The 27,006-nt window shown below is 48.7% G+C and overlaps 1 protein-coding gene across 4 annotated transcripts in view; it reads left to right on the forward strand.

The window, feature by feature from the left end:
• Positions 1-611: 611 nt before the first annotated feature.
• PXYLP1 (2-phosphoxylose phosphatase 1) overlaps positions 612-27,006 on the forward strand; it is a 69,357-nt gene continuing 42,962 nt past the window's right edge. The window contains exons 1-3 of one of the 4 annotated variants that reach the window (XM_060011341.1): positions 612-669; positions 1,971-2,185; positions 2,757-3,007. The gene's annotated coding sequence lies outside the window, so the exon portion shown is untranslated. Of the gene's footprint in view, positions 670-1,509; positions 1,581-1,970; positions 2,186-2,756; positions 3,008-27,006 lie in introns of those variants that run through there. The other 3 variants (XM_060011342.1, XM_069540649.1, XM_060011343.1) reach the window with 3 other exon arrangements.

Here is a 27,006-nt window from a genome sequence, read left to right on the forward strand (position 1 = left end):
AGAGGACAGCCAGCGGGATTGTGGAGGGAAGGAGGAGAGGTGTTGGGTGGGGGTGGGGTGCGGTGGACTGAGAAACAGGTGGGAGAGTCTGGGGCAATGCTGAGGTGGACAGTGAAAAGATTTTGTGCTGGGAGGTGCGGTTCATGACTGGGAAGGGGTTGTGTCAGTGGTCAGGGCAGGAAGGAGCTGAGCACAGTGTGGCATCCCAGAAATGGGGAGAGAAAAGCAGGTTATCAGGATTTAGAAGCAAAGCCTCCCTGGACATTGAGCCTTCAGCTGAGGAAGGCAAACCAGGGGGCTGCATAAACGGTGAGACCATAGAGCAGATGCAATTGGGAGCTGGCAAGAGATAGAATTTGGTGCTGGGAGTGCTGAACTGAGATGGAGAGTTCTAAGCAGAAAACCAGAGAGTAGGTAGAAATATGGGTAAAGCATCTCCGTGTCGAGTGTGGATTAGGGAGCCATCAATACAGGAGTGAAAGCAGAGGCCAAGTGAGAAACTCCTCCAGAAAGTGCGCCCGGGAGGTCAATAGTAAATATACTTAGGAGCCTGTTTTCCGCAAGACCAGTTGCTCTAGGGCACGTAGGGGTCACTGCAGTTCCTGAACTGACACCAAAGTCCTGTCTGACAGTCGCAGTTGGTCAGATCATCTCACGCAGAGAAATCAGGTAGGAATCACCACCAGCTGGGACCCAACATTTGAAAGAAATGACCCCCAATACGGTATCATATCAAGTTCAACTGCACGTCTCTCGGGTGTCTTAACAGGGAGTTACAGAAATCAGTCAAGTGCTCTGTGGCTCTCCAGTAGCTCCGAGAACGCTGAGAACCACGGGACGGGGAAGGGGTGGGGAGAGACGTTGCCCGGGCCGCGACCTCGCCAGGGCGCCTGCAGGCCATCCAGAGACAGCAGGGTGACGGTCTAGAGTTGACACACAGGGCCGGATGTGGTGGGAGCCGGAAGGGAAACGTGGAGTAGCCTGCGGGGGGGTGGGGGGTGGGGGGGGCAAGGTGGCGAGAATCGTGACAGTTTGGATCAGTCACCGGCAATGGTGGACCCCAAACACTCGCGTCCAGCTCAGCACCGGCCCCCGGGTGGCGCCGGGTCAGGCACACGGTCCACAGGCACCCACACTAGGGCCCCGGGCCGTTACTGTGTACCCGGCCTAGGCGTGCGTCCATGCATCCCTGATCCCGAGTCCCGCGTTGTTACGCGCGCAGAGGCCCTGCGCTCAGGTGGCCGCGGTCCCCGCGCACTCAGGGTGCCCGTGACCGTGACTTTCGCACGCTGGGATCTCTGAAGACTGGCCCGTCTCTGGGGCCTGTGTTTGACCTCCTCCCATCAAGTGTCCTCTCCGCAGTCCCTCTGCTCCCTTCCGGCCGGCCGGGCCGCACCGCATCGCCGCCTCCGGGGCGGAGCTCGAGGGCGGCGAGGCCACTAGGGGACGCTGCGCACCGTCGCGCTGCCCCGAAGTCGTTGCGCGCCGCCCTCGCCTCCCCCTGCGCCGGGCGGAGCGGGCGGCGAGCGCGGAGCCGGGCGCGCTGTGGCGGAGCCGGGGCCGGGCCGGGACCATGGGCGGTGAGCGCGGCGCGGGCCGCGGTCGGGGTGGTTACCTTTGAGGCTGAGCGGAGCCTCCCGCGGAGGCTCGAGGCGGGCGGGTGTCCCGGGGTGCCGGTCTCGGAGGCCGAAGGGGTCCTCTGGACGCGCCAAGGCCGGGACGACCGGGCGGTGACTCCGGTGGGAGAGGGGTGGGGGGTCGGGGGCGCGCTTGTGAGCTCCGGGTCTGAACCCCCGTTACTGAGCTCCCTCCTCCATCCCCGCCCCTTCTCCAAACCCCAGCCCCCGACTCGCTTCCACTCCCCCACGCCCACGCGCCCGGATCCCAGTCCCCGCCTTCTCATCCACCGCCCCCTCTCCTAGCCCCAGCGCCCCCTAACCCGGCCTACGATTCCGCCTCCCTTTCCCCAGGCCTTTGCCCCGCAGCCTCCGGTGGGTGCCTCCCTTCACCCGCGCTGCGTCCTGCTTCTCCACCTCCAGCCCCGCACCTCGCCTGCCTCCATCCGCGGTCCCGCCCCTCCAGCCCGCTCCTGCCCGGCCCCCGCACGCCTGCCGCCTGATTCCTGCCGGAACTGGAGCTCGCAGGATCCCCCTTCCACGGCCGTGGCGAGCCAGCTGGTCTCCAGGTAAGGAGGCTGCGGTGACGGCAAGTTCTCTGCCGTCTTCCTCGGGGGTGGGGCCGGCTCCTGCCGGCAGCTCCCTGCGCCCGGTAGTCCCGGGGCCCAGCGGAGGGGGCCGCTGCGTGCGCAGGTTAACATTCCAGGATGCTCAGGTTAGGACTGCGTGGTTTACACCCCCGGCGTTGTTTTTGCTCGTGAAATTGCTTAGGTCGCAGTCTTTTAAAGAAGCCGGCTTTGTTACACACACGAAAGTGGTTGTGCTTCGAGCTGGTGGCCTTCTTGGCGGCTGCAGCCGTCTTTCAAGGTGTTAAGTGTGGGTGGTTAAAGGATTAGCACTGCCGGAGGATGTGGAGCCATATATTCCCGCTTCGGCGGGGCGTTTCGAGGGGAGGGAGGACATCCCCGCCTGGGTGGCCAGTGCCTTCGTGGGAACACAAGGATGCTTTGTAAGCATTCGAAAAGTAAAATCAGGAGAGATGTGGAATCAGATCGCGTGCGAATGGGCAAGTGTGGGGTGGACGGCCAAGGGAGCCTCAAGAAGGCTCCACAACTTGGGAACATCTGTTGCTGTTTGCAGAAGGCCCGCGGGTGAACCCGAGTGTGGAGCAGGCAGTGCCCAGCCAGCCTCACAGACGTGACGTGACTGCGGACGGAGCTTGGCAACAACTCCTCCTCGGAGGTGTTGGTGCCCCGTCAGGACATCTGTGCGAAGAGGATCTAAAGCAGGTGGTTTGAAAAGCCTCGTGTTCCCTGGAGAGAGGTGGAGATGCAGGGTGACAGCCAGAAAGCCAGTGCATGAACCTGCCCCATCCCTTCTCCTGGCTTTCAGTAAGTCTTGGATTAAGTTAATTGCCTATTTTAGAGAAAGGGCTTGTAGGAGTTGTGTCTCTTCTACAGATTAGCTCCTGGCCAGCCCACCCTCACTGATGATGCTTGGGATGCTACTTTTGGGCACCAGGGCCTAGATGGGCCACCTGACCTTTGGAGCACTGCATTTGGAGCATTTGCGGAACTGCGATATCTGCAACTCTTCCTTTTTAGTGATTGGCTCGAAGAGTAATTAGCTCAATATTCGTTCACTGTTGAGTAGTGAATTAGTAAGTAATTAGCCCAAGGTCACACTGGGGCTGGGTAGGCTCCCTCTGAGTGCCTACACACTCCTGTGGGTATCCCCTCAACCCCCGCCAGGTTGCTGTGTGATGAGTTGTTGAATGTCAGATGCCCCACTGCCCAGGATGACCTTCAGCTGTGGGATGGAACCATCTTTGTGGCCCCAGACCCAGCCTGGCACCCTCTAAGTGACAGGTACTCAGTGTTTGTCTAGTAAAGAAGTGGGTGTCTTTCCTGAATCCGGGCTGAGTCCATTACCCATGGTTCTGCATTGTGCTGCACTGTTTCCAAAACATCATCCTTTGATTTATCAGATTTTAAAGAAATACCTTATCTCAACAGAGACATTCATTTCTGTGTATATTGGGGGCAGAGAGCTCAATTTATGGGTCAGGCTTTGACAGCTGGGTCTCTGACCTCAGAGGGCACTCCAGAATTTCCGTGAAGCAAAGCAGTTGTCCTCATGCCACAGCTAGGGTGAGGTGAGGGGCACTGTGGGCAGCTAAGGCTTCCTGCTGAGGGGTGCGTCCTCCACAGCTTAGCCTCTAGGGCCCTGAGCTGTGGCCGCGGCCCCCTTCAGCGTCCCTCATCCCTGCGCATGGTGGGGGAAGCCACTTGCGGAGCCCTGCTGGCTGCTTCAGACCACAGCATCTTCACTCCAGTGGCTCCTGCCCACACCAGGGAGAGCTGGGAGCGCCTCTTCTTGCACTTTTTGGGCAATCTGATTTGCTGCTGTTGCGGGGGAGGGAGGCTGGTGTTTGGGCAAGATGTTTCTGTCCGTGGGAAGTGGCCGTGACCCACTGGCAGGTAGATCAAAGTCTAGCTCTTCGGCCTCTGTCAAAGGCCAGCTCTGGAGAGAACGGCCAGAGGCTAAAGGGGTGGGAGCAACCTGTGTCCCCTTTTCTCAGGAGTATGGAAAGGGCTGGAATTCAGAATGTCCCTTTGATGTGGGAACCTGCACTGCCCACAGGTTCACAGCTGTCATGGGCTTATCTTCCTCACCTGGACTGTCTGTGTCTCCAGGTCTGGCTCATACCCAGGATAACTGCAGCTGGTGAAAATCTGTTTTCTAGAAGACATTTAATTAATGCCTGCAGTTTGTGAGTGAGAAAGAAAGGGGGGGAGCGAGAGAGGAAGAGAGAGAGAGAACTTCCTCTGTGGAGGGGAGTAGGAAAAAGGGTAGCAGAATAGCCAAGGTCCTGAAAACTCACGGAGGTAGACTTCAGCCCCGGGACAAGGCTCTGGGCTGGTGGATGAGGACATGGGCCCACATTCAGGTGGAGGGGTTGCCATTCTGAGCAAAGTCACTGTGATTGGAAAAACGGCCCCACAGTTACCTGGAATAAGGTGTGCTGGGCCCACTGTTCTGCTTCCTAGAAAGCCTTGAAAGCCAGGTGAGGGCTGGGAGAGCACTGAGCCATTTGAAGGTTTGGATGAGGGTTGTGCCCCTTTGGAAAAGGTGGCTTGAGTGATGCCATTGGTCTGGGATCTGGTCTGGGGGAGGCAGCTCACACCTGAGATGCTGAGGGGAGCGTTCAGGCCGGTGGCCAAAAGAGATGCGGCTGGGAGGGTCTGTGCCCCTGCACTTAGGGGGTGGAGAAGAGGTAACAGCTGCCTTCTGGTAGGATGGTGGGCCTGTTGGCAGAAGCAGCCTCCCGCACACTCTTCTTGAGCCTGCTGGGCAGCCTTGCGGATGGTGTAGGGCCTGCTAAGGCCCCTCAACCTGGAGATCCTGCAAGGCAGCCACGAGGAGGCACCCGTGAACCGGGAATGACCTGTAGGTCTGCTCTGAGTCCAAAAGGCAGGAGGGCCAGGGTGGCCTGAGCCGCAGACTCCAGGATAGTAAGTAGCCTTCATCCCTAGAACCAGGAGGCTGCTCTGAATCTTCTTGGGCCTTGGTTAGGGAGGCCACTGGCTTTGGAAAAGAAACAGGGCTATCAGTAACGAAGAGAGGAGACATTGCAGGAGCATGGAGGATGTTAATGATTAAAAAGGCATTGAGGGCTTCCCTGCTGGCGCAGTAGTTAAGAATCCTCCTGCCAATGCAGGGGACACGAGTTCGAGCGCTGTTCCGGGAAGATCCCACATGCCGCGGAGCAACTGATCCTGTGCACCACAACTACTGAGCCTGTGCTCTAGAGCTTGCGAGCCACAACTACTGAGCCCGTGCGCCACAACTACTGAGCCTGCGCTCTAGAGCCCACAAGCTACAACTACTGAGCCCTCGTGCCACAACTACTGAAGCCCACGTGCCCTAGAGCCTGTGCTCCACAAGAGAAGCCACCGCAATGAGAAGCCCACGCACCGCAATGAAGAGTAGTCCCCGCTCACCGCAACTAGAGAAAGCCCGCGCGCAGCAGTGAAGACCTGACACAGCCAAAAATAAATAAGTAAATAAATAAAATTTATTAAGGAAAAAATAAAGGCATTGAGAAAGGACTTGGAGGAGCCTAGTTATGTGGTTCCTGCAGCCAGGAGGCAGCCTTCACCCATATCCTCTACTCCGCAAGGAGTATCTGGGATTCATCCCTGCATTCCGGGCCCTCCCTCCCTCCCTCCTGGTCCCTCTGCCCCACCCGCCTGCACTGCACACATTGATCGAGCCACCTCTGTACTGGTACTAGGGTGGAGGAGAGGTTGGGCAACTCAAATATCTAGTGGTAGCAACTTAGGAACTTGTAAATTCTGTGTGTATTTGCGTAGTCACTTCCCCAACGTATGTGTTCATGTTTCTGTATTATGAGGCATCCTTTTGTCATCTGCTTACCACTCTCTCTGTCTCTGTGTATAACCAACTTCCTTAGAGAGAGCCACAATCAACAGCATAGAAACCAGAGCTTTAAAGAACAGACTAAGATGAAAATTACTGCACCGGGTCCTGATACCGCCTGCCCCCTCCTGTCCTCTCCTCTCCTGTTTGTGGTCAGACTCCTCATTTACACCCAATTTACAAATAGTTGGAATACTATTTGAGCTACCCCTCAATTACATGGAGACATGTGTCTTGCCAGCTAACAGAAACCACAGCTTACTTTCCTAGACCCACCTCATTCTTGGACCTAACACCAAACTTCAGGCCTTCAGAGATAGAGCAGTATCATGTTGAGCTTTTTAGCTATAAAGCTCAGATGAAGCTCTGTTTGCTAGTTGTGTCGGCTGCTAATATAGGAGAATTTGAAGTTAGAATAAGACATTTACTGCCTTGTTAACTATGCTTCTAAAATGAAAGGAGCAGTTGGATTAAGGTAGGGGATGTAGAAATGTCTGGAAACTCAGAAGTGATAACAGAGGGACACAGTCTTACAGAAATAAATTAAGCTGTAAACATTGTTACTGAAATGTGGAGAGGTAATAGAAATTGTGGTCTGTCATTTTATTGAAATATATTAGTTTTATGGTCATATATTATGCTTATGTAGTAGCTTACCATTTAAATAGGCAACTATGTCCATGATCTTGTTCAGTCCTTCTAGCAAGTCTGGGATCTTCTTAGAGATGGGGACATGGGACCACAGAGTCTTTATAAGAGCTCCCTTAGAATTCAGGTCTCTTGAGTGGAGAAATACTATGTACGTGGATTTCCTGCTACAGTTGCTTGATAACTCAATGTGGTTACATAGTTATTTGAAAATTACAGAACATCTTTACAATGTTCTGTAAGCCGAACAAACACAAACAGTGTATGCTTAGCGCCGTCAGAAACTGTCTGGAAGGATTTTTCAGGGTTTGTGGATGTCAGAGGTTCTCTTTTTTGATTTTAATTTAATTTTTTTTAATGGAAGTATAATTGATTTACAATGTTGTATAGAGGTTCTCTTTTGATGACTTCCTAATACAAAAGTTCCTGTGATTGTGTCCTCATCACAGTGTAGTGGTTCAGCGGGTAGGCTCTGAAGCCAGATTGGCTTTAAATCCTGGATTTATCATGATTAAACTTGTACCCTTGGATAAGTTACTTAACCTCTCTATGCCTTGGCTTCTTCTCTTTTGTGAAATGGAGGTGATGATAAAACTTACTTCATGGGATTGTTGTGAAGCTGAAATGAGATAGTGCATGACAAGGACTTAGAACACATAGTGCATGCTTAAATGTTAGCTGTTTTTTGTTTGTTTGTTTTTGTTTTTGTTTTTTACTATTCATTCATTCCTTAACATATTCATCCAAAAAACATTTTTGGTACCAACCAACTGCACTGAGATGGTGGGTGTAGGATGACGGGTAAGATACACATAGCCTCTGTCCTCATGGAACGGAGGATATCACACTTAAGTTCACAGCGAAGGACAGGAATAATAGCGCAGGCATTTCCCAGGCACTCACCTGGCTCCAGGCAACCTTTTATGGCCATGAGAGGCTAGGGTGTAGCCTATGAAGGGTTCACCGTGACTGGGGGTGGTGGCGGGGGCTAGCAGATGGTCTTCAGCGGGTACACAGTGGTGACGTGGCCTTGCCAACTGTTGAAGACAGGCACTCATTTGACTGGTCTGTGTCTGACACACGCTGGTTGTTCACGTTTTAACTATCACTCTCGGCCTCAGGTTGTTAGTGGGAAGCGTGATACGAGACTGTAAACCCTGTGTTTACTCACCTGGTTTGCCAGCGCTGTTCTTGGTCCTGGTCGACAGCACCAGATGCCCTGACCACTGTTCTGGGCTGGCTCTCTAGCAGCCCTGGAAGCCCACGATTCTATCAGAGACCCAGTTCTCTGAGTGAGGAATGGCACAGCTGCTCCCGAGGGCGGGTAGGGGACTAACCTGAGGCAGAGGCCAGACTACCGCTCGCACACAAAATCCAACCGAGTAAATGTGAAGATCTAATTGGCTTTATTCAACGAGTCGTGAATTGGGCAGCATCCCATCTTGTAAACAGAAGCCCCCTCTGAGGGGCTGCACTAAATAGAAGGGAGGGAGGGGCAAGGAGGCTATTAGTAAAAGAAAGTCAAGGGTTGCTTCAGGCCAGGTCACCTTCTGGGTGAGGGGCAAGGGTCTATCATGTCGTTTACCTCTACTTCCTTTGGGGGATGCGGGGGGATAGAGAGGACCCATGTGACAGATTATTTCATTGGTGCTGGCCAGAAAATTCCAGACTGGCCAATTAAGATTACATTTCTGGGGAAGGCTGAAGCTGCAATTAGGTTAGGTAATAAAACTAGGTTTGGTATCATGGGTTTTAACACAAGTGATGCCACTTGGGGCCTGTGGTTTTCTCTTTAACACTATCATGTGTCCTGTGTCTGCCATAGCTGGAATCTTCTTCATCTGAAGGTCTCTGGGAAACTGTTGATAGGCTTGGGTTTAATAACAGGTCCTGGAAAGGGAGGTCCTTCCACCTCAGACCTCACCCTTCCTTGCTCCACGTGTCCTACAAAGAAACTCCAGTGTGGCAGCCTGCCCAGCCAAGCCCTTGCCATCCTGCGGTGGCCCCCAGCGGCGGGCTGAGGACTAGAGAAACCTGTGACTGCTGCCTCAGAACTCGAGCGCTCCTCTGCCTTGCGTGATTAGCACACCCGCTGCTCTGCACTGGAGTTCTTTGTACTCATGAAACAGCAGTCAGACTGGAAGCCTGATAATAAGTTCTCTTATTGGAGAGCCTGCTTATTTTATTCATTTTTAAACTTCTGGAGTCTGAAGTCAATGAGGCTTTGTCTTTTTTTCTTAAAACACTTTCCCCATTCTTGGAAAGTAAAGAAATGGCAAGTAATGCCATTCATTAAAAAAAAAAAAAAAATTTGTGCGTAGGCAGCATTGAGTTAAAAGGAGGAAAACCTTTTCTCTAGTTTCCGGTTTGTTCCCTAGCTGCTCTGACTTCTCTGGTTTGGTTGCCTCTTGATTTCCCAGATGGGGTTGACTTCTGTCACCAGTTTGTCTCCATCACGGTTCTTAATGGAAGCACAGACCTGAGAGTCGGAGCTTGGACATTTATGGTTGAAGGTCATGGCTTAGACGTTTGATTCTTTGGGCTCTGTCTTCAAGGTGAAACATGACTCTGTCTTTGAGAAAGAGAGTATATTTTAGGAGATCCGAATATCAATAGGCAGGACGATCTAGGCCAGCCTGCCTCATCCTCGGTTCACGTAATTTCCAGCGTTTCTGAGTCAGCGGCGTATGTGTTTTTATGTTCTCCTCTTGTGCATCTTGCTCTAATGACTGCTGACTATCTTGAAACAGTTGCGTCAATTGATGGTGTTTAGGGACTCAACACGCGGCAAGTATTTGCAGTTGCCTGGCTCGGCCGAGCATAGCACGTTCTCGCTACTCGCTTTTTTATAGCTTGAGGGGTGTTTGCTGTGTGTGCCCAGTGCCAGAAAGGGAGTGGGGAACTCCTTGCCTCAGTGCACACCCACCCACCTCGCCCCCCTGCCCCCACCCCCAGGACATAGTGTGTCACTGCAGCATCCGTTCCCCCTGCACGCAGGTTGTCTGCTCAGAGGCCTTCTCCCCAGCTTGACTGGGAGCTTCTGGAGGGCAGGGGCTACACCCAGCTCACCCCTGAATCTTCATCCTTAGCCCAAGAACTGGCATGAAATAGGCCTCAATAAAGGTTGGGTGAATGAATGGTTGCAAAGCGGTTAGGATTGTGTTTGGCTGCAAAGCAACAGAAAACCCTACCTTAGTGGCTTAAGTTGACAGTGGTTTATTTTTCTCATGTAACAGGATGTTTGAAGGTAGTGGTTGCTGCCATTGGTCTCAACAGCTGATGTCTGTCTGGACTGACACTCTGTTATTTTCTTGGCCTTTTCTTCATGATGGCAAAATGGCTGCTGCAGGAAGGAGACACCAGCCACATGGGTACCTTTTATTAGGAAAGCAGACATCTTCCCCCAAACATCCAGCAGACCTCCTCTGACGTGCCATGGCCAGAACTGTGTCACACGGTCACTCCCAGTTAAAATGGCCATGTGAGCATTTAGCAGGGCACATTGCTGCTTAGAACAGTTAGGGAGGCTCCCCGCTGAAACAAACAAACCGAATACAGCTGACCCTTCAACAACGCGTGGGTTTGGGGCACTGACCTCCCCCAACCCCCAAGTAAAAAATCTGCCTGTAACTTTATAGGTGGCCCTCCATAGCCACAGTTCCGCATCTGTGAGTTCAGCCAGCCTCAGATCACGTAGTACTGTATTTACTATTGAAAAAGATTTGCCTATAAGTGGACCCATGCTGTTCAAGGGTCAGCGGTGCATTTAATGACTCCAATATGGTGGACACTTACATTTTGCTCACACAAAGTCCAAAATGGCTGTTCCTGATTAGGGAGGTAGGGCCTCTTTTCCAAAAGGCCGTTCAGGGACCCAGGCTCTTAAGGCTGCCATGCTCATTTGCATCAATCAGTGGAAGAGGAAGGGACATGGAGGATGGAGTATGGGAAGATTTTATGGGCCAGACTTGAAGATGGAGAATTACTTCCACTGACATTCCATTGGCCAGGGCTCAGTCAGATGACCACACTTCCTGCAAGGGAGGCTGGGAAATGTGGTCCAGCCCTGTGCCTAGGAGGAAGAGGAGATGGGTCTCATGGTGAGCTGGCCATCTCTGCCACACTTTCCCTCCCCCGCCTCCCACCAAATCAAGATTCTGTTGGCAAGGAAGGAATGAATATTGAGGGGCAACTGGAGGTGTCTGTCCTGGAAAGAAATGCTGTGCTAAGAAAGCTCCAGCCAAAAATAGTCTCTATTCCCAGATCATGTGTCTTAAATCCTGGCCTCTGTTCCCGTCTTTGGGACCCGGACTAACAGGACAATGGAAAGTCCTCATTATCCCTCTTTCTTGACTCAGGCCATGTTCTTTTTTTTTTTTTTTTTTTTTGCAGTACGCGGGCCTCTCACTGTTGTGGCCTCTCCTGTTGCGGAGTACAGGCTCCGGACGCGCAGGCTCAGCGGCCATGGCTCACGGGCCCAGCCGCTCTGCGGCATGTGGGATCTTCCCGGACCGGGGCACGAACCCGAGTCCCCTGCATCGGCAGGCGGACTCTCAACCACTGCGCCACCCGGGAAGCCCTCAGGCCATGTTCTTAACGGCTTTGAGGGAGTGAGTCCTAGTGGATTCCCTTCAGCAGTTGGAGGTTACCTCGGAAGAAATGGCCTTCAGCCTCCTCGAGACCAGAGGAGCCTCCGAGAACTCGAGCCCGTGAGAACTGCTTGCTCGTGAGCCTTCCAAGTGCCCCCACTCACCCATCCTCCCAACGTTTCTCCTGCTCTCCATCCACCACCCAGCCCCCCTCCAGAGAGGAGGAGAGGCCACAGCAGAGTGACCTCAGCTTCCCACTTAAACTCACTGAGAAGTATTTCGCTACCACTTCCTGCTGTCTTTTCCCGGTTACCTTGTTGGTCAATGGTTCATTGATCTATTGGGTTTCAGTGCTTTGTTCTTGTTCAGTTTGCCGTAGGTTTCAGTGACAGGTGCTTCTCCATCCACAGCATCCTTCTTGGTGTCCTTTCTTCCCCCCCGTCCCTTCCTTCTTCCCACACACATCTAATGACTACCTGTTGCTTTCTCAGCTCCGCATACACCGAGCCCTGGGGGGAGGTAGGCGAGGAAGCTGACACAAGCCTGTGGCGTTGGGGAGTATTGTGGGAGGGCTGTGGTTGCCCCGTGTGGGAGGACCTCACCCAGCCTTGGGTTCAGAGGAGCCTTCTGGGGGGAGGTGGGATTTGAGCCGAGTTTAAGGATGAGCGAGTTAACAAGGTCAAGAAGGCGTCTGGGCCGAGAGAGTGAGATGGCACAGACGCTGAGTCAGCGGAAGGGGCTCTTGGGGTTGGGGGGACCGGTGAGTGCAGTGCGCTGGAGTGGATGCACCGGGACGTGCGCCGTTCACTCGTCACACACTCCTGTGCTCCAGGCCCTGGGGTTAGAGCAGTGGACGAGGCAGATAAAGTCCCAGCCCCAAGGGAGCTCGAGGTCTGGGCTGTAATGGGGGATGAAGCTGCAGAGGAGGGTGGGCTTGGCTGCTGTCCTAGACTCTGCTCAGAAGGGTTTGCTGTTGGAGTCCGAGTAGGATGTGGGCCCCGTTGCCTGTGCCCTCGCCTCTTGTGCCCTGTCCCTCTGTCTCCAACTGCCGTCTGGTCCTTTGCATGACACAGGCTATAAAAATAGACGCTGGCATCAGAACACCAGCATGTAGTTGGTGAGGAAAGCTGGAGACTGTCACTACGTATCAAGATACGCGCCAGCTAGATTTTTGGTGGAGCTCGTTCTTGGAGCCCCAAGGATAACGTCCTAAAGTTTGCTTACAATTTTTTTTTTCTCCTTTCAACTCATACCAACGCTTCTGGCCACTTGGCTGAGAATGAATATGTACTGGTTGTGCCGATTCCCCACCTATGCGCTCGTTGAAATGAACGTTTAATGCTGAGATCCACCAAGTGAGGACTGGCCTTGCCCTGGGCCAGCCTGATCGGAGGGGCTGAGTCATCTCCACAGGGCAGTCCATCCAGGGTTCGCGTCCAGGTGAAGACTCTGGTCAGCACTACCTGAGAAGGGACCAGCTCTCACCAGCCTGAAAGGTTTTGCTCATCTCCCCAAGGAAATGAGGGCTGAGCCAGGGTTTGGAAGAGCTGTCAGCTGCCTTTTCTGTGACGCATGGGGGCAAGCGTGGTTTCTTTTCTTTCTCCCTTCCCAGCCCTGTTTATTAAGGTGGAATTGACAGTGCTGGGGGCCGGGGGCAGAGTGCAGAGCGAGGAAGCTTCATGCTAGTCTGAGCTCAGGGCTGAATGAAGGACACTTTGTTTCCAGATAGAGGGATCTCAATCCGTAGGCCAGTCCTATGGTGTTTATTGGGTACCTTTTTGGAGCCAAGTGCTATAGGGAACGTGCATAATAATAAAATGAGGAGAAGGACATCACATTACAACCTGGGATGTTGTGATTTATAAAAAGAAGTATATATTTGTTCTTCGTCACTGTTTGTGGCACGGACCTCCTACAACTCTTGATGTTTCCTAGAGGAGACTGGAAAGGTGTCTTTTATTATGTTAATGAGGTGACTTTTGGAAAGACCCTAGGGAACCTAAGGATGGGGGCTGGTTGCCAGGAGAACCAACCTTGTGATTAGAGGATTGGAACTTTCAGTCCCACCCCTGACCTCTGGGCAGGGGTGGGGGGCTGGAAGTTGAATCCGTTGCCATTGGTCAATGATTTAATCAGTTATGCCTATGTAACGATGACCTTGGTTCTTGTCTTCTTTGAAAAAAAAATTTGGAAAGAGATGTAGGTTGTAAAGCAGATAAAGTGTTTATTAGAAGCAGAGTACGTGTGAAAAGGACACACGGGTGGACTCGGAGGGAGAGTTGCCCTTTTCGGGTGACTTCAATTGCTCATATGGGGCATTTTTCCAGGTTTCCCCGGGCCAATCATCTTGCTAGTTGTCCGTATCTGATCTGATTTTAGGGCCCTGCCCAATGTGTGTGCGCATCTTTTAGCCAAGATGGATTCCAGTGTGAGGGTTTCTGGGAGGCTGGCAGGACATATTATGGGCTGGCACTTCCTCCCTTCCCTGACCCCTGGGCAACCTTTCAGTGCACATGTAGTTTGGGAGGTCTCCTTGACCCCAGGAATGAGAAATACGTGGCTTCCTTTTTCACCCAAGCAGGGATCAGCTTCTGCAGAGAATTATCTTTATCTTGAAGTATCTGTCCTCAAGAGACAAATTCCAGCTGCTCAGCTGGGGCCCATCTATCTCCTCCCTCAATGATGCCTCCATAAAAACCCAAAGGACACAGATTGGAGAGCCTCCAGGTTGGTGAACGCATGGAGTTGTAGGGAGAGTGGGAGAGAGTGGGAAAGCTGTAACACCTTTCCCACATACCTTGCCATGTACATCTCTTCCATCTGGCCGCTCCTGAGTCAGATCCTTTTGTAATACACTGGTAATCTAGTAAGTAAATTGTTTCTCTGAGTTCTGTGAGCCCCTCTAGCAAATTAATTGAACCCAAAGGGAGGGGGGTCGTTGGAACCTTCAGTCTGTAGCCAGTTAGAAGCACAGGTGACAACCTGGATTTGCGGTTGGCATCTGAAGTGGTAAGGGGACAGTCTTGTGGGATTAAGCCCATAACTTGCGAGATCTGAGGCTATTTCCAGGTAGACGGTGTCAGAGTTGAGTTTCTCGACTGAAAAAAATGCATAACCTAAAATTTGAGAATTATGTTTTATTTGGCAGACGAAGCTGAGGACTTAAGTCCAGGACACAGCATCTCAGATGCTCTGAGAGACTGCTTCTGCAGAGGTAAGGGAGGAGCCGGGATATGTAGGAAGTTTTGCTACAAAGATCACGCAGTCAGAACATCAAAAGATTACTGTTAATTAAAGAAAACCAGACATCACAAGTTAAAGAATTTAGCGCTTTTCTACGTGTGGGAAGATGCAAAGGTCAGGGCTCGTTGAAATCATTCCTTTGAAACGCACCTCAGCTCTCTAGGGCCAGTATCTTGTGCTCTCTCATCCTAGTCTCCTCAGGGTGCACCTTGGGGGGTGGGGCGAACAGCCAGCTGGTGTTGGAGAAACGCTTGGTGCTGTGGGGAAGAAAACCCCACACACACTGGAATTAGATGAAGAATCATTAATACCCTAAGTGCTTTCCAGGAAATATCTAATCCCTTCGACAAACCCAGGAATGGGGAATTTTACATTCCCCTAGAATGTAAGCTCTGCGCGGGTAGGAGTTTGGACTGATCTGGTCACTACTCATCCCCAGTTTCTATGACTGTACTTGGCATACAGCAGATGCTCAGTAGCTATTTGTTGGATAAATAATTGAATCACCATTTACAGGTGAGGAATCTGCAGCTCAGAGAGGTAAGGCAACTTGCCTGAGGTGCCACAGCCTGGATCTCAACCCCAGGGGAGGTATCATGAGCTGCGGCTTGGGGTTCCCAGCCCTGTTGCCCTTGGAATACGGATTACTTCTAGGATAGCGCTGCCCAAGTGCAGCACAACCGTGACAAAACCTTGAGCTGAGTGGCCCAGAAGGTGGTCTGTCTTCCTTCTGCCAGTGCCTTGTAACTCGAGGGTAGGCTGAATATGCAGGAGTGTACCCATCAGCAGATGGATGCGTTCGGGAACCTCCCGTGGCTCTCTTCTCCTACGGGAACCTAGTCTGGTCCCAACCGTTCTCCACCTGTTCACCGATGAGTCGCTGCGTAAAGCCTGTCATCAGTCGACGGTTCAGGGAGGACTTGGCTGCCCTGCCGCCGGCTCTGTACCACCGCCCACAACCTTCGCCCTCCTCCAAATGCCTGCTCACATCAGGAGCGCCCGCTGATGTCCTCCTTGCCCTTTTAGTTTTGACACAGTTTCTGCCGCCTTCCTGAGGCCTTCTCTGGCCATTCTAGCACAAGCCACCACCATCCCCCTGCAGCCCCAGTCTGTTTGTACAGTGCATTTCCTAATGGTGTTCCTGGAACCCTGAATTCTGCAGTGTGATGGGGCTTCTGCTGAGTGGGGCATGAAGCATACTCTGCCTTTATCTTTCTAACACATCAAGTTCCATGTTGCATTGTGTTTTCAAAGGGGGTACTCTTTCAAAACCACTGGTCTCTTTATGATTTATCCTGTACCCACCTTGTGACTTCTTGCTTAACTGCATGGTAAATAAATTTTACAGCTTGCTTTCTTTTCTGATTTTAAAAGTAAGACATGTCTACTTAAGAAAATTTGGAAAATGCAGAAAATTACCAAGGAGAAAAGAAATCTTCTAAGATCCCAACACCTGCTTAAAGAAATGTAAGCCAGTCTTCTGTCTTGACATTTGTTTGTTTTAATTAATTAATTAATTAATTTTGGCTGCATCAGGTCTTAGTTGCAGGATGTGGGATCTTTCATTGGGGCGCGGGCTCTTCATTGTGGTGCGCCGGCTTCTCTCTAGTTGTGACCTGTGGGTTTTTTCTCTCTAGTTGTGGCACACGGGCTCCAGAGCGTGTGGGCTCTGTAGTTTGTGGCATGCGGGTTCTCTCGTTGAGGCGCGTGAGCTCAGTAGTTGCGGCGCACGGGCTTAGTTGCCCCGCGGTGCGCGGGATCTTAGTTCCCCAGCCAGGGATCAAACCCGGATCCCCTGCAATGGAAGGTGGATTCTTTACCACTGGACCACCAGGGAAATCCCAAGATTTGTTTGTTTTAAAGAAAATTAAGATTACTTGTAATCCCAGCTATAAGCACTCGTAACATTAAGGGCATTTTTTTCCTCTTTCCATTTTTTTTTTTAATTGTTACTTGTGTTATTTTTTAAAAATAGTAATAGGTTCAAAGTTCTGAAGAGGAAACAATAAAAAGTCCCACTCCCGTCCCTGCTTCAAACCACTCAGTCCAGTTTGGTAACATATCTTCTTTATAACATAATTGAGTTCAAACATAATTGTATTAGAGCTTGCTTTTTTCATTTAGCAGTATAACATTTTCTTCTATCATTACTAATCTTATAAAATTTGTACACAACATGTTGTAAAAAGAAAGCATTAAATATGTAAGTAGGTATCGAAAAGTACAAAATAGAGGTTAAAAGTCCACCCCTGTTAATTTAGGGGGCTGTCTCCTTCCAAACCTTTTTCTAGAAGTTTACATGTTGTCTTAAAATTTCCATATGTCTGTTGAGATATGCAAATGTACATTCTACCTACATGAGATGCTCCTGTATCTGTTATGCTGCTGCCAGCACCGGCCCATCTGTCTTTCTCTGGGCAGTGTCTCCTGGAGGTTTGTCCACCTCCACACATAAATCTACCTCTTCCTTTTAAGGCTGAATCATGTTCCACTGTATGGACAAACTAATTTTCCAGCCATTTCTGTACACGTGAACATTTCAGTTGTTTTCAGATTTTCGTAGTTATTCCTATTGCTGCTTTGTACACACAAGTGAGCAATTTTGGGAACTAGATACCCAGAATACGAATTCTTAGGGCAAAGGGCATGTGTGTTTATTGTTTTAATAAGACCACTGGTTCTCTACAGATTCCAGTCCAGTTAACCCTCTCACCAACAGTATGTGAAAGAACTCATCCCTTTCGAGACTAGCATTCACTGGAGATGAACAATCTTTTATTTTTTTGCCTATCCGAAGGGTGAGAAATGCCATGTCATTTTTTAAAAAATATTATTTATTTATTTATTTTTGGCTGTGTTGGGTCTTCGTTTCTGTGCGAGGGCTTTTCTCTAGTTGCAGCGAGCGGGGGCCACTCTTCATCGCGGTGCACGGGCCTCTCACTGTCGTGGCCTCTCTTGTTGTGGAGCACAGGCTCTGGACGCGCAGGCTCAGCGGCCATGGCTCATGGACCTAGCCGCTTCGCGGCATGTGGGATCTTCCCAGACCAGGGCTCAAACCTGTGTCCCCTGCATCGGCAGGCAGATTCTCAACCGCTGCGCCACCAGGGAAGCCCGCCATGTCATTTTAAAGTTTGTATATCTTTCCATCCTAGTTTTCCAAGCATATACATATATATTAGCATCATGCAGTACATGGTTCTGTGTGCTTTTTTTCTTTTTCACATTAAGTCACATTAAAATTTTCATATTTTCTTTTCCCAGTCATTGCGTTGTCCTCAAAAGCTCAGTTGTTCGGGGGTGGTGTCTTAACTGAACTATTGCAGATCACCTGGAGTTTATTTCTGTCCTCGATCTCCAAAGACCCTGGGAATGACAAGGAAGAGAAAAGAAACCCTCTGTAGAGAACTGACACAGGTCTGTCCAGTAAACTGGAGCCAAATTGAAATCTGAATTCGATGTTTGCTCAGGGGCTCACCCTGTAGGCGTTTGGCAGGGAGGTGCCTAAGGAATCAACATGAGCTCTTGTTTCATGTAGGTATCGAATACCATGTGTCCAGTGGTAAGACGCCTCACCGGTTTCATGTGTTCCATTATAAAAAGCGCCCAGCTTTGTTTGTTGTTACAGCACGTTTAACATCCGTGAAAATATCCAGGAGGCAGTGTAGTGTAATGGGAATAGCATTGAACTGGTGAGGCAGAGAGCTGGTTCCAGGTTCCAGCTCTTCCCCTGACTGCTGTGTAGACCTGGAGAAGACACTCAACCTCTTGGGTCTCCCGGGATCTGTGTGGTGAGGATGACCAGGGTGTGAGTAGATTTGGAAAGCCTGGTGGCGGATAGGCTAGTAGTTATAGGCCAATTCTAACTCAGTATTAATGAGAATTCTAAGAATTCTCAGCTTCTAATAATGGGATTGGCTGTTGTGGTATCATAAAAAACTTAATAGTTGGTCTTCGTCCCAGGTTCCTGGCACACAGCTCCTAAAACCCTTGGAATCTGGAGTGCCAAGAGTGTCTCTATGCTAATGAAATGACAGGTTGTGGTGGGGAGGCTACATAGCTTCAGGCTGAGGGCCTGTGTCTAAAAGACCAAGAAATGACTAAAGGGTTGTAATGATTAGCCCCACCCCGGATTTCCCGGTCGGTCGGGAAGAGAAGAGAGCTGGAGGTTGAATTCAGTCCTTCAGGGGCCAGTGATTTAATCACTCTCGCCTACATGAAGCCTCCATAGAAAACTCTAAACAGCGGGGTTCAGAGAACTTCCAGGTTGACAAACAGAAAGGTGCGGGGAGGGTGGCAAGCCTGGAGAGAGCGTGGAGGTCCTGTGCCCTTGCCCCATACCTTGCCCTTTGCAGTTCTTCTCTTTGGCCGCTCCTGAGTTGTATCCTCCATAATAAATCAATAGTAAGTAACAGAGTTACTTATTCTGTTTCCAGATTTGTGAGCTGTCCTAACAAATGATCAAACCTGAAGTAGGGGGTTGTAGGAACCCCCCTGGCTTTGGAGCCATAGCAGGACAGAAGCGGGCAGCCTGGGGACCACGACTTGTGACTGGCCTCTGAAGTGGGGCAGTCTTTGGGACTGAGCCCTTCAACCTGTGGAGTCTGAAGCTAACTCTGGGCGGTCAGTGTCAGAAGCGAATTGAATTGTGGGACACCCAGAGCTGGTGTCCGGAGAACTGGAAAATTGGTTGGTGTGAGAAAAAAGCCCCACATGTTTGGTGTCGCAACTATTGTGAGTAAAAACAGCTGAGCTGAATATCGTCCTTCTCCAGAAATGTTCTGACGTGCCGTCAGCCGGCTCTGTGCCAGGCTTTGTCCAGTTCCGGAGACACACTTGTGAACAGACAGACCCCGTCCCTGCTGTCGGGTGGCTTACGGTCAATCGCGGGTGACAGCGGGCCAGCCAGGGATTTCAGCGTGCTTGGTTATGTAATGACAGTGCTGAGAAGTGTCATGAAGGAGAAGCACAGGGTGACTTGACAGTGTCAGACAGGATGCTGATCTAGATAGGGGAGTTCAAGGACAGCTGCCCTGAGAAAGTGATCCAAGGGCTGACTGGGAGTCAGCAAGGTAGGAAAGAGGGAGGGACAGGAGAGGCAGCGTGCCGGCCGGAGGAAGGCAGGGAGGATAGATTGCTGGTGGCTGGAGTGAGCCTATTCTCTGTTCATTCATTCGTTCATGAATCTGACAGATATTGACTGAGGACCTGCTCTGGACCAGGCATCGTTCCTAGCACTGGGGATACAAGAGCAGGGAGCAGGGCTAAAGTTCCTAGCCTCATGCCGCTCACTGTTGCTGCAAAGCAAATCATCCTCAAACTGGATGCTTAAAACAACCCTCCTTTTACTCTCATTCTCATGGTTTGGAGGTGAACCAGGCCCAGACAGTGATTCTCACTCAGATCTCTCACACAGTCCTTCAGGCAATGGCTGGTCTGGAATCATCTGAATGTTCCCCCACTCACATGTCTGCTGTTAGGCATCCCCACCCCCGGGTGCCCTCTCATGTGGTCTCTCCTGCGTCGTGGCCTCAGAGCTCTGAAGCAAGTGACCCAGGAGAGAGAGAGCTAGGTAGGATCTGCATAGACTTTTCTGACCTGGTGTTGGAGCTCACACAGCTCACATCATTTCTATGCGTTTCTACTCCTCAAGGCAGTCCAACGCCTGTTGCCAAGACCTAGAACCTCCTCCTGGTGGGAGATGTAACGGAGAATTTGTGGACGTGCATTAAAACCACCACGCTCTCGTGCTCTGCTCTCCCAAGCGTTTCAGCCTTGGCTTCAAGCTTACCTCCCTGCCATGGCTCACTCACCAGAGTCTTCCCGAAAGAAGGCAGCCTAATGGCCCCTGGGGGTTCCACCTCCCTCCTCTGCCCGAGCAGCTTCAGAACGGTACAGTTTTCTCCACCTCAGGTTCTTTCCTGTGAGGGGTTGTGCCCCTTGTGGGACTAGCACCCCAGGCAGGCATCTGCCCAGCTGCCCCACCTCCTAATGGGTTGTCAGAGGACAGGCATGGACACAGGTCCCAAGTCTCCAAGGAGCAGGGCTCTTCTGTGGGGCTGAGACATGGCCAGGATGGCTGGAGGGCTCTCGTGTATGGGCTTGAGGTGAGGCTGGGCCTGCAGGCCACGGGCAGGGTTTGGTCATCATCCCAAGAGCATTATGGGAAACCACTAAAGCGCCAGCGTTCTAATGACCACCTGCTGGGAAAATGAGAGAAGACTGTCCTTCTGGGGACAACAGGAGTTTGGTTGAACATGGTTTTAAATGAATCTGTTAGAATGGTTCATTTTTCTTACAAAGGAAGATATCAGGTATGTTCCTAACTTGAGGAAAAGGAACAGATCTCCATCCTGATTGGATCAGTCATAACAAGACTAGTGATAGGGCAGTCTGCAGTTAGTTATCACAAGGTTGGTGGGCAAAGCCAGTCTTCCATAACCAACAGTTCACAGCACTGTTACTGAACACGATCCGCAGCAAACACTCCCACCACCGTGATGTCCTGTGATACACACAATAGTGCCCCACGAATAACACCACAGATTTTGGAAGATGACTGTTAAGGCTCTAAATATTACAGGATAGCTCTTTGCCCTGTTTAGGAGACATACTTAGAAACTCAATTTAGAAACTCAATTTTATGGTGAGAATACAGAATAGGTATTTGCTCATGTAGCCTGAGTTTGTGGAAACTGGTGAGTAAACAGGGTTCATGACTGTCCCTGTGCTCGGCATTCTCAAAAGCTCTTGCATCGACAGCTTCTCCCTTCATGTTTCTCATTAAGCATCGCTGACTTTTCTTTTTAGAACCCCTAGTAAAGTACAAGTAAGTATGACTTACTTTGGAAAACTTGAAAGGACCTGCCATCCACTGAGTGAGACGGCTGTCTTTGTTCCAAGGTCTCTCACTCTCTCAGCTCCAAGTTAGGGTTCAAGGCAAACGTCATATTCCAGATGACAGAGTGATTTAAAGATGTAAATAGTCAGAACTCTCCAGAAAATGTTGCCTGATAATAAGCTTAGGGGGTTAGCCCTAATCTGTACATTTAAATATTCCTAGAAAATGCTTGCTCCAAAGCAAAAAAAAAAAAAAAAAAAAAAATTTATTGGTATATTTTCCAGTGGGTAGCAGACTCATGAGCAGAAAGGAACTAACGGTTACTGAGTTACTGTGACTCAGGTGTTTTGTGAATATTTTGCTTAATCTTTATCAAAAGCCTACGTGTATGGGAGTTCCCTGGTGGCACAGTGGATAAGACTACAAACTCCCAATGCGGGGGGCCTGGGTTCGATCCCTGGTCAGGGAACTAGGTCCCACGTGCGTGCTGCAACTAAGAGTTCGCATGCCACAAGTAAGGAGCCCGCATGTCGCAACTAAGACCCGGCAACTAAGACCAAATAATAAATAAATATTTTTTTAAAAAGCCTATGTATGTGGACAAGTAACTGTTAGGGTTAGTGTTAAGCTGCTATAACAAATAAACCCCTGAATTTCTGTGGCTTAACACAATAGATTATTTTTCCCTTACAAAAATGGTCCAGTTTGGTTCCAGGACAATGGTATCAAGGTTGGTGGTGTGTGAAAGTGGTGGGAGCTCTGTTGCACACAGATTTGGGGCCCCAAGCTTGTGGAAGCTCTGCTTCTGTAGCATGTGACTTTCAAGTTTGCCTTTTTCTCTTTTCTTTTGGTTATTTTATTTTATTATTTTTTAACACTGTCCATTCATATTTACTGAACATCAATTTATAGTCTATCTTCTTTTTTCCTCCAGTTTTATTGATATAATTGACCGACAACATTGTGTTAGTTTAAGGTGTACAACATAATGGTTTGATACATGTGTATATTGCTAAATAGTCACCACAGTAAGTCTAGTTAATATCCATCACCTCACAGAGTTATAAAAAATGTTTTTCTTGTGATGAAAACTCTGAAGATCTACTCTCTTAGAAACTTTGAAATATACAGTAGAGTATTGTTAGCCATAGTCACCATGCTGTACATAACATCCCAATAACTTATTTATCTTATAGCTGGAAGTGTGTACCTTTTTACCACCTTCACCCATTTCGTCTAATGCCCACCCTCCACCTCTGGCAACCACCAATCTGTTCTCTGTTTCTGTGAGTTCAGTTTTTTGTTTTTTTTTAAGATTTCACATATAAGTGAGATCATACAATATTTGTCTTTTTCTGTCTGACTTATTTCACTAAGCTTAATGCCCCCAAGATCCATGCATGTTGTCACAAATGGTAGAATTTCCTTCCTTTTCATGGCTGAATAACATCCCATTGTGTATGTGTGTGTGTATATATAAAGAACCTAAGTGTCCATCAACAGATGAATGGATAAAGAAAATGTAATATATGTATATAGATATAGATATATATCTTGGTTATTATAAGTAATGCCGCAGTGAACATGAGATGTAGATATCTCTTTGAGGTAGTGATTTTGTTTCCTTCAGACATACACCCAGAAGTGGAATTACTGGATCATATAGTTATAGTAGTTCTATTTTTAATTTTTTGCAGATCCTCCATGCTATTTTCTATAGTGGCTGCACCAATTTACATTCCTACCAGTAGTGCATATGGGTTCCCTTTTCTCCACACCCTTGCCAACACTTGTCATCTCTTGTCTTTTTGATAATAGCCATTCTAATAGGTGTGAGGTGATGTCTCATTATGGTTTTGATTTGCATTTCCCTGATTATTGGTGGTATTGAACATCTTTTCAGGTACCTGTATGTCTTCTTTGGAAAAATGTCTATTCAGTTCCTCTCCCTTTTTTAAATCAGATTTTTTTTTTTTTGCAGCTGAGTTGTATGAGTTCTTTATATATAGTTTAGATATTAATCCCTTATTTGATATGTGATTTGCAAATATTTTATCTCATCACATAGGTTGCCTTTTCATTTTGTTGATGATTTCCTTTGCTGTACAGAAGATTTTTAGTTTGATATAGTCCCACTTGTTTATTTTTGCTTTTGTTACCTTTGCTTATGGTGTCCATAGGAGCCAAAGGAGTTTACCCTCTATGTTTTCTTCTGGGAGTTTTATGGTTTCAGGTCTTATGTTCAAGTCTGATCCATTTTGAGTCAATTTTTGTGTATGGTATGAGACAGGGATTCAGTTTCATTCTTTCACATGTGGCTGTACAGTTTTCCAATACCATTTATCGAAGAGGCTATCCTTTACCCGTTGTATGTTCTTGGCTCCTTTGTTGTAAATTAATTAATCATATATGCATGGGTTTATTTCTGGGCTCTCTGTTCTATTGATCTATGTATCTTTTTATGCCAGTAGTATACTGTCTTGATTACTACAGTTTTATAATACAGCTTGAAATCAGGAAGTGTGATGCCTCCAGCTTTGTTCTTTCTCAAGATTGCTTTGGCTAATTGGGGTCTTTTGTGGTTCCTTACAAATTTTAGGGTTGTTTTTCTATTTCTGTGAAAAATGCCATTGGAATTTGGATAGAATGTGTAGATTGCTCTGGTTAGGGTGGACATTTTAAGTTCTTCTAATCCATGAACATGGAATATCTTTCCATTTATTTTCCCTTCCGTTTCTTTCATCAATGTCTTATAGTTTTCAGTGTACAGATCTTTCACCTCCTTAGCTAAATTTATTCCTGGTATTTTATTCTTTTTGATGCAATTGTAAATGGGATTATTTTCCTAATTTCTTTTTCTGGTAGTTCATTTTTAGTGTATAGAAAGGCAACTGATTTTTGCATATTGATTTTGTAGCCTGTAACTTTACTGAAATTGTTTATTAGTTCCAAGTTTTTGGGTGGAGTCTTTAGGGTTTTTTTGTATATAATATTACATCATCTGCAAATAGAGACAGTTTTACTTCTTCCATTCTGATTTGGATGCCTTTTAATTCTTTTTCTTGCCTAATTGCTCTGGCTAGGACTTCTAGTACTGTGTCGAATAAAAGTGGCAAGAATGGACATCCTCATCTTGTTTCTGATCTTAGAGGAAAAGTTTTTAGCTTTTCACCATTATATATATGAGTATCATTGACCTTGAGGCTTGTGTTTCATTACAACTTTAAGCTGAATCAGTCTAAATGGAGCTTATTACAGTGTTATTCCCTACTTTATGGGAAGGGAGCTGGGACTAATAACAGTTCAAATTCCTTCCAAGATAAGTGTCTGTGGTTCTCTGTGACCGTGTTCTTAGCTCTGTTTTTGCTCTACCTGTCTCTTTATACATGCAAAGAAACCAAAAAAACCAAAAAAAGGAAACAAAAAAAACCAGTTTTGAGAGTTTCTCAAAACATCTGAATCAGAGAATCCTTGGATCTCAGCACATGGCTGCTCCTACAGGTCACCCATGCCAGTCCCTCCACAGCACCTCCAGCAGGTAACTGCCCATTTGACCACCTCCTTGGGCAGGAGGGCTCATTCTGTATTGACACTGATGCTGCCAGCCTCCCACTGACTCGCCCAGCAGTTTTCCGAAAGTTTTTTTAGAGGCATGGAGTTCCTGCCCACCAGCACTGGCAGTGATGTTGACACACAGAGGACCTGGGGCCCCACGCCTCATCGTGACCGAGTCACGGGATGGGCCGGCAGTGAGCACAGGTTTTGTCAAAGCTCTGTAGGTGAGTGTGCTCCCAGCCTGAACAAGGCCTCCCTGGGAGAAAAGCCTTGATCCGTTGCGTGGATGAGCGCCCCATTCATGTATCCACCCAGAGAAAAATTCTATTTCCACGTAGTACTGTTAATATAGAAAAAAGGCAGCTTTCAGAAAGCATAAGTGGCCTTGGCAACCTGCACTTTCAGGCGTGCCTGGTTCACTTTGGACAGCTGAGATTCTCAGGACAGTGTGAGCTTTTTGGTTTTTTTTTCCTTTAAAATTTTGACTTCCTCACTGAAATCTTCAATTGTACATCACTTATCGTTCCAGTTTTACAGCCCTGCCTATTTAATCCTTTTGTGCTTTCCTTGACATTTTAAGAAACTTTTAATTGACACAGTTTGCTTGCAAAATAAAAAGAATCAGTTTTTAAGTGGCTTTGTGGTGCGTAAGGCATGCCAACTGCGTGTTCTCCCTTTTTTGTTGAGGTACTTATCGTTGCTCTTGACATTCTAAAATAAGAATGCCAGTTTCAGATGTGACGCTTCTAAAACTTAAGAAAGAGCAAAGCAGCCAAGTTGGCTGGCACCCAGACTTCTCGCCAAATGTCAAGAAAAAAATCACTGAAGAGTACATAAAAGTGCAAATCCTGGCTTGCTGAATTATTTATTTCAGTCTCTTCTGGTCCTGAGAAACGATCAGTAGCCCTGACAAGTTTATCCTTTGTCGAGCTGGAAAAAACCTCAAAGGGAAGAGTGGTGGGCATGTGTAGCTCACAAATGCAGGGCAAAAAAAACCCTTCATTATTTCAGGGATTTAAAAATACTAAGTCTGCAGATTTATCTGCCTCAAAATCCTTTTTGGAAAGAAACGATAGTTAAATATTTCATGCTGCATATTTCAGCACGTGTGAAATACGGAAAAAAAGTCTTGTCAGTAGAACATGTAGTCAGTAGTCTGAGGGATGCTGCTGTGCTGGTTGTACCCAAGCAAACTGATGCTCGTTAAACATATAATTATAACGACATGTGCTTTGATTGCTAGATCTGAAAAGGGCTGGTACTGTCATCAGATGACTGGGTTTGAGAATAATTTTTTAGAGTCATTGTGTGTGTGTGTGTGTGTGTGTGTGTGTGTGTGTGTGTGTGTGTGTTGTCAAATCTTCTCCAGCTGTGGGTTGTTACAGGCATCCCCTCCCTCCCTCAGTCCTAATAGAACTCCGATTCTGTTCACCATCTCCCTCCCTGCATGGGCCTCCACCAGGAGGTGAATCCTGATTGGTTTCACCCAGTCTCAGCGGTCCATTCGTGGTGCTGGTGATCAGTTTGGGGCATGGGCATGTGACACAGTTCTGGCTGTTAGACGTTTGGGGAAGTCCGCTGGAGGGTTTCTGGGAAAGGCATCCTGGCGTCCAGTAGAAATGTGCAGGATCATCCCTTCTGCCTCTGCCTGTTGCCAAGGGTGATGCCTAGAGAGTGGTCACCATCTGTGATCCTTGGGTGGAGCCATCCTAGGGACACGACAAACACAGAGGATGGCAGAGAGCCCGGAGATGGAAAGATCCTGACTTCCTGATGATGCCTTTGAGTTGCTGAATTAAGCAACCCTGCTGCAGCAGTTCCTAGCACTGTGACTCATGTGAGAATGTCGATGGGTCCCTTTGCGTTAGCAGGGTTTTCTATTACCTGCAGCCAAGCCATCTTCATAGATATATGAATTGTTTGAGATAAAACAAAAAACATAACTCAAAAAGAACAAAGGGGGGCTTCCCTGGTGGCACAGTGGTTGAGAGTCCGCCTGCCGATGCAGGGGACACGGGTTCGTGCCCTGGTCCGGGAAGATCCCACATGCCACGGAGCGGCTGGGCCCGTGAGC

This window comes from Delphinus delphis, chromosome 4 (genome assembly GCF_949987515.2).
Source record: "Delphinus delphis chromosome 4, mDelDel1.2, whole genome shotgun sequence".
NCBI classification, from domain to species: domain Eukaryota; kingdom Metazoa; phylum Chordata; class Mammalia; order Artiodactyla; family Delphinidae; genus Delphinus; species Delphinus delphis.